The 15414-nt window shown below is 47.2% G+C and overlaps 1 long non-coding RNA gene across 1 annotated transcript; it reads left to right on the top strand.

Moving 5' to 3' along the window:
• The first annotated feature begins 1515 nt into the window (after window positions 1–1515).
• LOC309607754 lies at window positions 1516–10090 on the top strand. The gene is made up of 2 exons (XR_014232526.1): window positions 1516–4675; window positions 4986–10090. It is a non-coding gene; the product is annotated as an uncharacterized lncRNA (long non-coding RNA).
• The last annotated feature ends 5324 nt before the right edge of the window (window positions 10091–15414 follow it).

Below are 15414 nucleotides of genomic sequence, written 5' to 3'. Positions count from 1 at the left end.
TAGCTCGGTCCTGCTTCCCATTAGGATAAACACATCCCTCAGCAGAGCGACCCATGCCCAGCTCCAGAAATAGCCTGCCCACCAGAGAAAATGCACTTTATTTGACAGGCTTCCACAGCCATATCATTATCATATAATCTCTTTTATCCACCCCTTTCCCCTGCCCTGGAACTCAAATTGCATCTTTAAAATGTCTAAATAGCAGTTTGGTGATCTTCAGTGATGCTATACTTGATACTGAACTGGGAAAATCAATGTCAAATGCCCAACTTCAGAGAAGTCTGGGTGAGGGGTGAGAGGGATGGTTTACATCCAATTACTTTTCTGTGAAGAAATATGGGTTGAAAATACTTGACAAGGGACTAAGTTTCAACGTCCACAAGTCCAGCTTTTGACTTCCTAATCATCAACATCAACCCCACAGACCTCGCCTGAGCGCCTGTGGGCGACTTTCCACCCTCATTTCCTCCTACAGAAGTAGGAGTAGGTGGGGACTCCTTCTTTTGGCTTCCTCCTCCCAGGCTAGCACAGCCCTGCATGGGTGCCCATGCCCCAGGGGCTCCAGGAGAAGTCAGGCAAGACGCAAATAGGCAGCCCCAGCAGCAAATAGTGACGGTATCCAAAAATGCCCACTGGTAAGGGACAGCGTCAGGACTGTCCCCGTAGGGGCCTCTCAGAGCAGTCACAGCATCCGAGTGAAACAAAGGAAGCTCTCCAGAGGAAGAGGGAGTCTGCCCGGGGGTGTGGAGGGCTGAGGACGCCGGTTTTGGGAGGTGGGTGAACTCCATTTACCCAGGGCCGGCTCTGAGCAGCACTGGGAAGTGGGTGGGAGCCTGTCTCCGAGCCGGCCCATCACTCTGGGCCGCAGGACCCCGCCAGGTGGAGCTTTCACAGTCCTCTTCCTGTTACTGAACACCTACTCCAGTTCCTTCCTGGACCTGAGTGACAGACTCCAGCTCCCAGGGCTGAGCGAAAGGCCAGGGAGGCAGCCAGGATATAGGAGGGTGGCTTCCCAGAAGGGAATTAAGCCTTCCTTCTGCCAAATCCATTTCCAGCAGCAGCCTGGAGGACTTGGTGAGAGAGGAGAATGTGGGGCCTCTAATCCCCTGAGCACCCACTCCGTACCCGACACTGTGCTGACAAGAATTGCATATCATGGAGATCACCGGGCCAATTTACAGATGAGAAAACTGAGGCTGAGAGAGGTCAAGGAACTTTCCCAGGATCACACTAGCAAGTAAAGTGGCCGGTGCGATTCAAGTCTATGTCTTCCTGCCCCTTGAGGCCTGGCTTGTTGTACTACCTACCCTGCTTGTCTGCTTAGGTGAGGTGAGCTCTGACTTTCCTAACTGCCTCTTAAACTGACCTGGGGAAGCAAATAACAACTCCCTTCATTGGAGCCCACAGTATGCAGAATGGGGCAGGGGCTGGTAGTTACAGACCTAAAAACCAACCCTTTCCTCTTCCTGCAAGTTGCTCCTGATCAACGCTGGGCACCCCTGGCCATCGCAGGAGAAAGGGCAATATGGAACTTCTTGGAAGTTCTCAGGATCCCCACCGTCCCAACACACACACATACACACACATACACACGCCTGCACACACAGACACACACAGAGATGCACACACAGACATACACACACAACGATCAATTTCTCTTAAGACCAAAATAAATGAGCTATATAATCATATTTTCTTCAAGATTTCTGGAGTATCAAAAAAAAAAAAAAAAGACCATTATCCCTACACTTTTGGTTAAGGAAAAATTCAATCATCAAAATGAAGTACAGAGAAGCAGAGCAGGTCTGTTTCTCATGAAGAATGTTTGGGGAGAGGCAGCTCCGCTGCAGGCACGCGTGTGTCCCAAGTGCCTTCCGTTGGTGCACGTGCTGCGGGTAGGGTGTTGTCCTGTTTGATCGTGACCCCTCGTGCAACTCCATGCGCCTGAGCGTGTGTGCCGAAAGATCCAGAAGCACCAGAGCCCCTTGTCCGGTCAGAATCAGGCAGCAGAAAATCTGCATTTAATTGCAAATGTAAAAATAATCATGCAGAAGACCGAGCTAGCACTGCAACTATGTGGCCTTGACTTAGTGCCTGAGTGTGGGATGTCTTTCTGCGGAAATGCTTATAGAGCTGTAAACTCTAAGCCGAGATTTCTTCAAGAACATGTCTTCTCTCGTTAGGATGATTTTACTTTGGAGGGTGTTCCCAGCCTTTTCCAGGAAAAGAAGATGGTGGGGGGTGGACGTGGGGGACTTGTAGGGTGAAGAAGGGGGACAGGGAGGCCGACTCAGATGTGTCTTAAAGATGTCTTTGCTTTTAATTATCCGTGTCCTGGGCTACGGCGCAATCAGCCTCTCTCCAGAGTTTCAACTCAGATCAAATGCTCTGTGCTGCAGTCTTACTCTCCACCTCCCAGACGGCGGCCTTTCCCCATTTGAAGATTATTTATTGCTTCTCAACCACCTTTCATGCTGCTAAATGTTTCTCCATGCTCAGTGAAGAAAACAGCCCAGCGGGATTTTATTTTATTTCCCTGAGTGCCGGCCTGTCCTCCCACTTCATCCCAGGGAGCATTTTAGGCTCGACAGTCTGCACACACCCCCTCCCCTCCTAGGGCAGCTCCTCGGCCTGGGCCTGGCCAGGGGAAAGGTCCCCAGGGTCCACTGGTCACACGGCTGCCTCTGGGCCTGCACGACTCTACTTTCAAAAGAGGGGGAGAAAGCAAACTGCTTCTAGAAGCTTGCTGAGAAGGAGCTCAGTCCAAAATGCTTCCCTTCCAACTCCTCCATCCCCCAGGATATCCAGGGCACCCCTCCTGGACTTGAAAATGCAGATTTAGCCTAAGTGGGGTGATGCCAGCCACCTACCCCGACTCCCCACCCGGGTCCGAAACAAATTCACACCCCCTCATTTCTGTCCTATTAATCAGTCAGTCTGAGGAAGAACAAGCCAGCCAAGCTGGGCCAGTTGGACAAGTCACAGAATACATGTTTTCAGATATTTTAAAATTAATTCTATTTCCTGCTCATATTTAAAATTTTGCTTCCATTACCAGAATGCAACTGTGCTGGACCTCTGGTAAGGAAAACTGCAAATTCTATAGTTAGATTTCCCCACCCACCCCCTGAGACTCCGTGCTGTTCATCCTCATAGGCTGTAACCCTGGGGCTGGGCAGATCCCAGCCCCTTCCTCCTTCAGGTTCTGATTTTCAGCTCTGGCCCCCCCTCCCTTTGCTGGGCCTTAACTCTCACTTCCTGGCCCAGCTTGGATGGCATCCAGGGGGCCCTGAGAGCACCACCCACTCCCTGGCCTTGGGAGTCGAGGTGCCCCCATGTCAGCCTTGTCCCCCAGCTGCCCTGCTCTCCCCACCTTGCTCCTCGTCTTTGCAGCCCTTGCCCTTGAATGGTCCTTCTTCCACTCCTGGGTCTCTTTAAAAAAACAAGAAGCCTAAAGAGCCAGTGGAAAAATTTTTTTAAATATATATTCTTTTAATATATGAATACACACAAAGAACAACTACCTTCAAAAGTATCTTTTCTGTAAATTAGTCTATCCCAATTTTTAAGTACAGAAAATGCTGGCATATGTCACAATATGCTAGGAAGAAATGATTCTTGTTTTATGAATTTAAGTTTGTTTTTCTTAATTTTGTTTGTTATCTATTTTAAATATAGCAGTGTGTACATGTCAATCCCAAACTTCCAGTTTATCCTGCCCCCCCACCCTTCCCCACTGGTAACCCTAAGTTTGTTGTCTAAGTCTGTGAGTCTGTTTCTGTGTTGTAAATAAGTTCATTTGTATCTTTTTTTTTTTTTAGATTCTGCATATAAGCCATATCGTATATCTGTCTTTCTCTGTCTGATTTACTTCATTTAGCACAGTAATCTCCAGGTCCATCCATGTTGCTGCAAATGGCATTATTTCATTCTTTTTAATGTCTGAGTAATATTCCATTGTACATATGTACCACATCTTTTGCGTCCACTCATCTGTCGATGGACATTTAGGTTGCTTCCATGCCTTGGCTATTGTAAACAGTGCTGCAATGAACATTGGGATTAAAGACCTAAATGTAAGACCAGAAATGTTTACAAGAAACTTTAAAATGCTCTCTACAGGCAGAGACCATAATAATAGCAAACACTCACTAGAGTTTACCGAGCTCCAGGCATTCTCCTAAGCACCTTACATGGATTAGTTCATTTACCACCCAGATGCCGTTATCATCCCATATGAGGGGGGCCGAGGAACAGAGAAACCAAAACTTGCTTGAGGTCACCCAGCCAGGATGCGGGAGGGCCGGGCTTTGGACACAGGCAGCTCTTAACAATTGCATTATTCTATCTCTCTAAGGAGAAATTTTCTCTAAAGGGGGAAAGGCTGATTTTAGCCTTCTTACGAGTACAGTGATATTCCATTTGTAAATTGGTCAATTACTTGATAATCTCAACCATACAGGCCTCGATCAAGAACTGCAAATGTAAGTAAAGGAGACCTTTGAGAAACTAAAGAATGTGTCACAAAATTCAAATCCAAAGTTTCCTGAGGAGAACCGCTCAGTCCTTCGCACAGGATCTCCAGATGACAACTCTTACCTTACATACAGTCCTAACAGGCGTGGAGGGTGTTTGCCCAGCCACAGCCTATTAGAAACAACGAATTAGAAAGAAGGTAGGGGCTTCCCTGGTGGCGCAGTGGTTGAGAATCTGCCTGCCAATGCAGGGGACACGGGTTCGAGCCGTGGTCTGGGAAGATCCCACGTGCCACGGAGCAACTAGGCCCGTGAGCCACAACTACTGAGCCTGCGCGTCTGGAGCCTGTGCTCCGCATCAAGAGAGGCCGCGATAATGAGAGGCCTGCGCACCACGATGAAGAGTGGCCCCCACTTGCCGCAACTAGAGAAAGCCCTCGCACAGAAACGAAGACCCAACACAGCCATAAATAAATAAATAAATAAAAATTTAAAAAAAAAAGAAAGAAGGTAAAATCAACCTTAAAGGGAAGCATGTTAAACCATAGCATGGTGCCCAGTCAATTGGCTGTATTTATAGCCAATAGAGATGACGTTTGTGATGAATTTTAAATTAATACAGGGAAATGCTTATATTATAATTGTATCTAAAAATAAGCTGGAGGCAAAATTACATTTACAGAATGACTTCAACACGTAAAACAAGCAAACAAAACTCAAAACGATGAAAAAAGAGAAAGTAGGAATATACCAAAATGCATTTTTCTCTGGATGCCATGAGTGATTTTTTTTTTAAATTTCTACTTTTTTTTGATGTTTTTGTTTCAAATTCTGTGTAGTGTGTGTGTAGTCTTTTAAGAATGCAAAAACTCCCAATAAACTTTAAGAAAGAGAAATAAGGAAAGAGGAAGAGAGAAAGTCAAGGGAGGCTGGGGGGAGGACGGAGGGGAGAAGGCCACCCCAGTCAGGTGCAAGCCCTACCACGGGTGATAAACCAGAGGAAGAGAAACTACTGAATTCACGTCCAAGAAATCAGAATGCCTGACGGTCTAGGCGCCACTTCCTGGAAGGGCAAATTGCTCTCCATAAATCGATCACCTTGAAAATATCACGATATAATCAACTGGCAATTAGAATAATAATTACTGTTGACTAAGCACTTACCTCTTTCCATGCAAGCGCTTTACTTACAAAACCACTGGGCCTCAAATAGGCCTTGTGAGGGAGCTATGCCTTTCCTCAATTTATCCCTGAAAACCTGAGGCATGACAGTTAATATCCATTAGAATGAAGGTTTGATTCTGTTCATGAGATCCAGCTAAGAAGGCCTAGAGGCAAGAAACCAAAAGTAGACAGATTCTCATTTAAAATATCAAAAATGAATGAGAGCCTTTTATTCGTTAAAGGGTGAGTTTCAAGTGTGAGAACCACTTACCTAGCACACCTTGTGGTGCTAGGTCGTGGATACCTGGGGATTCCAGGTGAAGTTCGCTAGAAACCCTCCAGCCCCTACACCCTGCGGGATCACAGCAGGACAAGGAGGGCTACTCCTTGTCCTGCTGGAAGTGGGTCCTGCCTTCTAGCACCTTGAAGGGGTGCATTCCCTTCTGCAAGGGTTATACCTAATACTGCCCTAACACTGGGCTTCGTGCAAAGGAAGCTCTCAACACAAGGGTCACTGAAAGGAAAGAAGGGGCAAGGGAGGGAGGGAAGAGGGGAGAGAGGAGAGAGAAAGGTTCTGTGACCCGGGGGCCTGCCTGCAACTCTATTGCACAGCCCCAGCTACTCAGGGAGCCTCGGGTAATGACATCCAAGTAATCCGTTAAAATAGAAATGGGATCCAGGAAGGCTGCTTAAGCCATTAGGTCAGCTCTCTAATGAGCATCGTGTTAGGGAGTAGAACATGAGAGGGATCAATTTTGATGAAGGAAGAACTTGGTGGGGGCTTCCCTGGTGGCGCAGTGGTTGAGAATCTGCCTGCCAATGCAGGGGACATGGGTTCGAGCCCTGGTCTGGGAAGATCCCACATGCCGCAGAGCAACTAGGCATGTGAGCCACAACTACTGAACCTGCGCATCTGGAGCCTGTGCTCCGCAACAAGAGAGGCCGCGACAGTGAGAGGCCCGTGCACCACGATGAAGAGTGGCCCCCGCTCGCCACAACTAGAGAAAGCCCTCGCACAGAAACGAAGACCCAACACAGCCATAAATATAAATAAATAAATTAATTAAAAAAAAAAAAAAAGAACTCGGTGTGCCTGGGGAAGGGAGATTTTGAGTCTTTTCCTTAGAGTCATAGTTAACTTAAAATAAAGTTGTTTTCATAGCACCATAAATTTTAGCTCTGAAAGATACCTTAGCCATCATCTGGTTTCTAGTCCAATTTCCTTCTTTTACACATAAGGAAACTGAGTCCCAGAGAGGGGACTTGATCTACCCAGGGGCACACTGCGAATCTGTGGCCAAGCCTGAAGCAGAAATCACTTTCCTAACTTCTTGCTACATCAAACTCATTTTGACGGTGGGAACCTGAAACTGTAGTTTCTCTTCAAGGCCAGCTTGCTGCTGCTCTGTTCTTTCAAATTCTCTGTGAAGTGGGTTCCCTGGCCACATCCTCCTGCCCTTTCCATCTGGGATGGCTTGAGATAAGGGTCTTGCAAATGACCACCCTGTAAAACCCAAACCAGAAGGGGCCTCCACCCTGGCCTAACCCTAACCTGCACCCAACCCAAATACCAAGCTTTTTGCTGAACCACAAAAGGAACTAAAGTCTTTCAGAGAAACTCCTAGGGAAGCGTTATGAACCAGAACCAAATGGATATGCTTTCAACGCAGCTAAAGCAGAACAGAACCTGGCATGTCAAAATGTTCTCTGACACTGAGAAGTTCCAGCTCTGGGCCATTAGTGGGATGTGGATAAAGAAGAGAGGAGGCAGGGGTAGGAAGAAAATTCTCTCCCGGTAGAGAGAAACGGAAGGTAGTGGTCAGCTACCCGCCGACATGCTCTTCCCAGGTCCAAGCCCTCTTAGGGCATCTGAGACTCCTGTTTATGGGGAGGAACAGAAAGCTGAGCTCTGTGGCAATGATCCTGGGGGGTCAGTCGCCAGACACTCCCTCCTGACAGAGGTGAAGCCTGAAGACAGAAGGAACATCAATGTTGTGTGTGTTTTGTGCAAGTGGTTGACCTGTGCTCTTGCTTATAGAGGTGATACTGAGTTAGAAGACCGTATTCAAAGAACCCAACGTGAATTGTATCTGGCTTCCCATCAGAGGGGCAGCATTTTAGGAATCTACCAACTCGTTACATTGAGGTGAAAGCAAACAACGCATGTGCACTTCTGTGAACTGCTGGAGCATGTACCTTGGGAATGCCAACGTATCATTTGAGGCCCAAACTCTCATTCTTCTTTCACTTTCCAAATCAGTGTCCTTCCCTCCACTGAATGCACTTGATTATTCCACACACCCCTATGGTGGAAACAAATTCTCTCCTCTGAACACTGACATAAGTATAGCTATACTTCTCCTACAAGGGTGAATCGCTTCTACTTCTGATTCTGGTTCTAGATGCCTGTGAGCAGCTTGGGGAGAGGTCCCCTGCCTGCCCTTTCTCCCCTCACACAGCACCCAGTGTGTGACAGCCACACGGGGAATGTTTACCGAATGAACAAATGGATTTTTAAGGTTGCTACCTCTTGAGTGTGGATTCTTAGCCTCCAAAGATGGGCTAAAGAGGAGTCATAAACCCCCTGAAATCATATGCAAATTTACGCAGACAGTCCATGCATATGTGCTGTTTGGGGAAGAGAGTCCAGAGCTTTCATCAGATTCTCAGGGGCATCCAGTTTCCAAAAAGGTAAGAATCATAGCTCCGGGATTGCTGTGAGGACAGACCAAATGACATGGTGCCTGTGAGAGAGCTTGGAATTCCACCTGGGGAATGTCTCGTGTTGAGCTCCTGGAAGTCGGCAGACAGGCCAAGCTTCCACTCTCTCCCTCTCTCCACACCTCACTCAACAGTAATAACATTAATAACCACCACCATTTTTCAAGGGCCTATTGGGCGCCAGGCTGTGCTCTAGTGCTTGCTGCATTACAAATGAAGAAACCAAGGCTCAAAGAGGAAGAGGTCACTGAGGGTCACAGCTGGTGAGTGCAGGGCTGTGTTCTGAACCCGAACCTTACTCCTGTGAGGTTGCTAAGAGGTCACATGCAAACAGGACTCCAAATAGTGCTCCTGGGATGGCAGGGAACTCCAATTAGAAACTCCCAAAGTCCCAGCTATATAAAGTGTGTTTGTGTGTGTGTGTGTGTGTGTGTGTGTGTTCTGTGTAACAACAGATGGATAGATGTGTGGATGGATGGATGGATGGATGGATGGATGGATGGATGGATGGATGACTGGATGGATGGATGGATGGATAGATCACTGGATGGATGGAAGGATGGATGGATGGATGGATGGATGGATGGATGGATGGATGGTTGGATGGATGGACTGGAGAGAGAAAGGAACCCACCTTTAGCTTCTTCTAGATGTTTATCATCCAAATTCATAGGTGTGGCACAGACTCAATCAAATTGACACACCTTGATTTGGAGAACAATAAAGTCAAACAAGAATACAGTAGTCTCTGTTATGGGTTGAACTGTACCCTCCCCACCAAAAAAATTCATGTGTGAAGTCCTAACCCCCATACCTCAGAATGTGACTTTATTTGGAAATAGGCTTACCATAGACATGATCAGTTAAGATGAGCTCATAGTAGGCTAAGGTGGGCCTCTAATCCAATATGACTGGTGTCCTTATAAAAAGGGGAAATGTGGACACAAACAAGGAGGACATCACATGAAGGTGAATGTGACCCGCAAGCCAAGAAACACCAAAGGTCACCAACAAACCTCCAGAAGCGAGAGGAAAGGCAGGGGGCGGATGTTCCCTCCCAGCCCTCAGAAGTACCCCGCCCTGCGGACACCTGGATCCGACTCCAAGCCTCCAGGACTGTAAGACAATAGGTTTCTGTTGCTGAAGCCCCGCCCCCGCCCCCACCCCCACTTTGTGCTGCTTTGTGGTGGCAGCCCTAGGAAACACATACCCTCTCTTTCTTCAAAAGCAGAGTGAAGGTGTGAAAAGGTCCATGTGCACTGAACTCTAGTCCTGCCCCACATGCCAAATTCTAACCTTTGAGTCCTCTACCCCCCACAAAATGGAGACAAACAAGTCAGCCAGCACCAGCGTGGCAGGACTGAGGGAAAGCTTTTCTGAAAGGATTGCATTTTAGCTTGGTTTTCATCAAACTTGTGTTAGATTGTGTAAACGTCTTCTTCATTCAAAACACTGTTCTCCAGAGGTTGGCATTGCTTATGTACTTGTACGCCTTCAATGAATTAACTAACCAAGGTTCTGGAAATCTGGTTGGAGCACACCTTCTCCCGGTGTCTAGCTTTACGATGGGAAAACCCTCCAGCCTTAATTGGGACCCCAATGTGCTGGACCCTGGGCACGTTTCACCGAGGGGGAAGGAAAGAGGCCTGAGGACAGCCCCTGCCCACAGGGGTCTGCAGCCCAGCCAAGGGGACAAGACTGAAGGGTGACACACAGCACAAGGTCTGAGTCATGACAACAGGCAATAATTCGAGAGAAGTCACAGCAACAGCCAGATGGAAGATGCAATAACCAAGGTGATGAGTTTGGAAAAGGGAGCAAGAAGTTTAGGGACATCAAGAAAATGAGAACAGATAAATTAAAATGTGCAATAGCTTGAAATTCAGGCTTTGCCCAATGCAAGGGGAACTTGAAACTCAAGTTTCCAGATCACATCTAAATTTAGAGCCAGAGTTTTCAGTGGGTTTGAAACCTGGCCAGATTGCCTATCTTTCAGGTTCTCTTGATATATTTGAAGCCACAGACGTGGCATTTCTAAACAGAGGAACTAAAAGTTAAAGGGAGTCAGCTGGGGTGGGTCCCTTAAGTATCATTAGTGTCCCCGAGTCCCAAAGGAACAAGTCCTTCACCCATTGTAGGGGAAAGACCAGGCCTATTGTGTTTCAGATGGGTTTTCGACCTGCTATCACTCCCCTGGGCTGGGGGTTATTGAGCACTTACTGTGTGCCTAACAGGGCTTACCAGCCATCAGCTGAGGAGCTTTGTTCTTCCACAGGCTTCCCAATCACCCCAACAGGTAAGCCACAAATCACTTGAGAGGACCAATGACTTCATTCAAACCTCGTCCTAGAAAACTGTGAAATGCTATTGGTATGAGAAGGGCTGATGGGAGCATCCTGCAAAGAGGAAAGGCACAGGCCACAGAGCAAAGAACCCAAGATAAGAGAACATCTGTATTTTTCTGATCAGCTACTGGCTGTTGAGGCAGCGGTGGGCTTCCATGACCCCCCAAGAAGTAGGGGCTCCCAACTTTCAAGTAGGAGGGCCTCTTTCTAGTGTAGAAGTTGAAAGTAGTTATGTTTTTTCCATCTGTGGAAGAGAAAATTCCTACCGATGAAAAACTACTAAAATTCAGTAACATTTTTCAACTGATTTGCGTCTGGCTCCTTTCAAAGGACCCACATCTGTAATGTACTTATGTGCAATGTCAATGATTCTCTAAGACTAGATCAAGACATTGGCTTGCTTACTGCATGGACTTATTTGGTGAACTCACTGGCACAGCTTTATAGCTTTTGTCAATTTGAAGTTTGGTTGAAAGAATGAAAGTTTCTACCCTAATCTGGCCACACATCCAGCGTGTTTTAGAATTTAAAGTTTGGTGCCATGTGTTTAAAACAAGAGCATCGCTTTACAACGGGAAGGCCAGCAGAAGCTCAGAAATGCCCAAATGGTACAGAACAGGTGGGCTATCTCATTGCAGAGACAAAAGAGAAAAGTCATCATTTCATTTCCAAAAGCCAGAAAAGAAATTGCTTCCATCAGGCACAAATGAAGTACTAACAATAAAACAAAAAAAAACAAAAAAAAACACCAAATCTATTATTCATGTGTGTCAGTCGGGAAGCAGGAGCAGTTAAACATTCAGATTTGGAGATAGACCTTAGTTGGAATACCTCCCCTGCCTCTTATTATTAGCACTCTGACCTTGGCAAGTTTCTTAGGGTCTCTGAGCTTTGGTTCTCGCAAATTGAGATGTGTTCATTCTATATCGGTGCATAACGAATTACCACAAACAGTGGCCTTAAACAAACACTCCTTATCTCACAGTTTCTGCAGGTCAGAATCCAGGGGAAGTCCTCTGCTAGGGAGTCTCAAGACTGGAATCAAGGTGTTGGCCAGTCTGCGCTCTCCTCTGGAGGCTCTGAGGGAGAATGTTCTTCCAAGCTCATTCAGGAGTTGGCAGACCCAGCTCCTAGCAGCTCTGTGCTTGAGGTCCCCGTGTTCTTGCTGGCTCTTGGGCCTGACCTCTCTTGGCTCCTGGAAGGTGCCCTCAGCTCCTGGCCATGTGGCCTCCCCCACTGGCCCTTCACAACATGGCAGCTGACTGCTTCAAGGCCAGCAAGAGAGTCTCTCTCCCTGCCTGTTAAAATAAAGTCTTATATAACCTAATCATGGCATCAACAATCGCATCCCCTTGGTCTTATTATGTGACCTAATCAGGAGTGACATTCTGTCATGTTCACAGTTCTGCGCACACCTAAGAAGAGGGAATTAAGCAGGATGTGTACACCAGGAGGCAGATCTCTGGGGCCATCTTAGAATTCTACCTACCAAAGCGTTGTGGGTTTAAATAAGACACTTTATGTAAAGTGCTTAGCTCTGCACCTGGCCCACAGAAAGCTTCCCCAAGTGGTAGCTGTAGTCACCACCATCAATATGTATAGTAGGCAAAATAATGACCCCCCCCCGCAAAAGATGTCCTTGGAGACTGTGAATATATTATGCTACATGGTAAAAAGAATGAAGGTTGCAGACAGAATCAAGGTTGCTAATCAGCTGACCTTAAAATGGGACGATTATCCTGGATTAGCTCCTTATGTTATCACAAGGGTCCTTCCAGGCAGAGAGAGAGGCAGAAGAGTCAGAACCAGAGAGATGGCAGCATGAAAAGACTTGGCCCAACGTTGCTGGCTTTGAAGATGGAAGAAGACCACAAGCCAAGGAATGTCAGCGGCAAGGGATGTGGCCAAAGCTGGAAGGGGCAAGGAATAGATTTTCCCCTGGAGCCTCCAGAACACAGTCCTGCTGTCACCTTGATCTTAGCCCAGTGAGACCCATGTCAGACTTCAAACCTCCAGACCTGTAAGAGCATAAATTTGTGTTGTTTTAAGCCACATTTATAGTAATTTGTTACAGCATCCATAGAAAGCTAAGACAATGTTATATATTTTATTGGGGCTAAAGAAAAAGATTAAAATGATAGCTTTCAGGGTGCATATTGATTCGCTGACCATTTATAAAAGCTGGCTGGGAAACTGTGAAATGGAGACTCTAAAGTGGGGTAGGTGACAGTCTCCCTGGGTCCACCCTGCTTAGCCTGAGTGTACGTGTTGTGCAGCATATGGGGCATGAAACCAGCAAAGCGCTTCCAAAGGAGACTGATGTGTCCCAGAGATAACAGTGAAGAAACTAGGGCTGAAAAGACAGCAGTGCTGTGGGGATTGGATGGGGTTGCTGGGAAGGATTTGATGAACTGTCTTTTGGAAGAGAACTTAGCAATGTCATGTACATCCCAAGGGGAGATCTACTGGATGGAAGCTACCAGAACTCAGCGCTCAGCTCAGTCTGAGTAATTGCTTCCTGGAAGTCAATGATCAGTAGTTACAGAGACCAGAACTAACAATGGCTTAAACAAAAGAGAAGTGTCTTTCTGTTATGGTAAATGCCTTCTGGAGGTGAGTGGTCCAGGACTGGTTTGATGGTTCCATGACGTCATGGATCCAGGCTCCCTGATGCACTGCTTCCCCAAGGTTGATGCTCTCACCCACAAGGTCCAAGATGGAGAAGCACATCCACATTCCCAGCAGCAGGAAGGGGGAAGACCACAGCCTTTAAGTTCACATCCCAGAAGTTGCATACCTCACTTTTACTCTCATTCCAATGTCAACAACGTACTCATATGCCCTCCCCTGGCTGCAAAGGAAACTAGGAAACACATCCTTATTCCGGGTGGCCATGCAACCTGCTGAAAAATTGGAGATTCTATGACCATGGGAGAAGAGGGGAGAACTGATATTGGGGGAAGGGGAACCAGCTAGCTCTGCACAATGATGACAGGGTTATTTTGGATTATCCTCCCTGTGATATGGCCCCTCACTGGTTTGGCACTCCAGTAGCATCCTGATTCCCTTTTTGGAAATGAACTTCTCTCCCATGGAACTGTGTGAAGGGACTATTAACAGAGGTGCTTCCCTGCCATAGCCAAGAGCTCCATCACTCACTCTACCTCCAGCCTCAGGGAGAGACTGATTCCTGGTACTCCTGCCCCAAACTGCCTAGTACCTGCCCTAACTCAGACCAGGTCTCAAACCTTTCCTTGCCTGTCCAAAAAATATCCTTCCAGCTTTGATCAGTTAGAGGGGGTTTCTGTTGCTTGCCACCTACGACTTCTCACAGATAACACCCGTTCCTGGGTCTTCCAGCAGAAACTTGCAACATCTTGGCAGATCCGGAAGCAATCCTGTGGGAGGGCAGTGCACTTTCTCCTATTGCATCAGAGATTCAGAAAGCAAAATACCCACTAAATTAAATGATTCATGCAGGGATTTATATTGCCATCAGTAAGACACTCAGGGATAAGCAATCCAGAGTTGGCACAAGTTTAATTCCCTGTTGGCCATTAAAGAGGGGTCGGCAAACTTTTTCTGAAAAAGTCAGACCATAAATACTTTAGGCTTTGCTGGCCACGCAGACTCTGTCACCACTACTCCATTCTGCCACTGTAATGTGAAAGCAGCCATAGATAATACACAAAGGAATGGGCATGGCAGTGTTTCAATAAAGCTTTTTTGACAAAAACAGATGGCAGGTCAGGTTTGACCTATGGGTCCTACTTGGCCAACTCTGCTGTTAAGGACCCAATTCCTTCTCTCTCTTCCTGCTCTGCTTTAGCATGTGGCTTTTGTCATCATGCTTGTCCCATCATTGTCACAGGTGGCTACTCTACCTCTAGCATCATCTCCTTTTAAAGAATCTTGCTAGATCCCACCCAGTGACTCCCACCTACATCTCACACGACCACCTCTAGCAGCCGATAAAAAAATTGAAACATAGTGGTTTTTAGAGGGACACTTTCCACCCTGAATAAACCAGGGTCCATCATGGAAGGAAGAAAGGGAGGGAGGAAGGGAGAGGGGAGGGAGGGAGGAAGGCAGAGGGCAGGGAAGGAGAGAGGAGAGAAAGGGAGAAAGATTGGATAAAGAGTAGGCACTGAGCAGTGTTTTCCGCACGTCCTGTTCACCCTGGTGCCCCCACCTTCCGCATAGCGCCGGGCACATGGCGGCGAGGAGGAAGAGGATGGTAACCGCTATAGAATCAGGTGCTGGGCTAACCCGTTTCCACTCATTTGTTTGTTTAGCCCTAAAACCAACCCTGCAGCATAGGTGTCATTATTCTTTCAGGTTTACATACTGCGGAGCTGGAAGTTAAGCATCCTGCCCAAGGTCACAGTTAGGAAGTAGCACAGCCAGGATGCAACCCTGCCTCTGCCTGACTTTGAGCCAGCGCTCAAAGCCACCAGGACATGTTTATGGAAAGACTGAGGCTGAACCAGACGACCTTGATGTTGACAGCCCCTCCACCCTGATAGGCTGTGATAGCTACCGTTGCTTAAGCAAACTGAAACAGAGACTCTCTGTGGTTTCCACCTCATGCCCAGGACCAGCCTCCAATTACTGCTCTTTCCAATTTCTCTCTCCCCAGTTATGCTGACCATATTTTCTGAAACAAAAATCAGGACACATTCATCTGGCCCCGGCCTGACACGTGGCCT

This window comes from Balaenoptera borealis, assembly GCF_965194805.1.
Source record: "Balaenoptera borealis genome assembly, chromosome: 12".
NCBI classification, from domain to species: Eukaryota; Metazoa; Chordata; class Mammalia; order Artiodactyla; family Balaenopteridae; genus Balaenoptera; species Balaenoptera borealis.
Note: the sequence above shows the minus strand (reverse complement) of the source record. Positions and strands in the feature narration are given on the sequence as shown.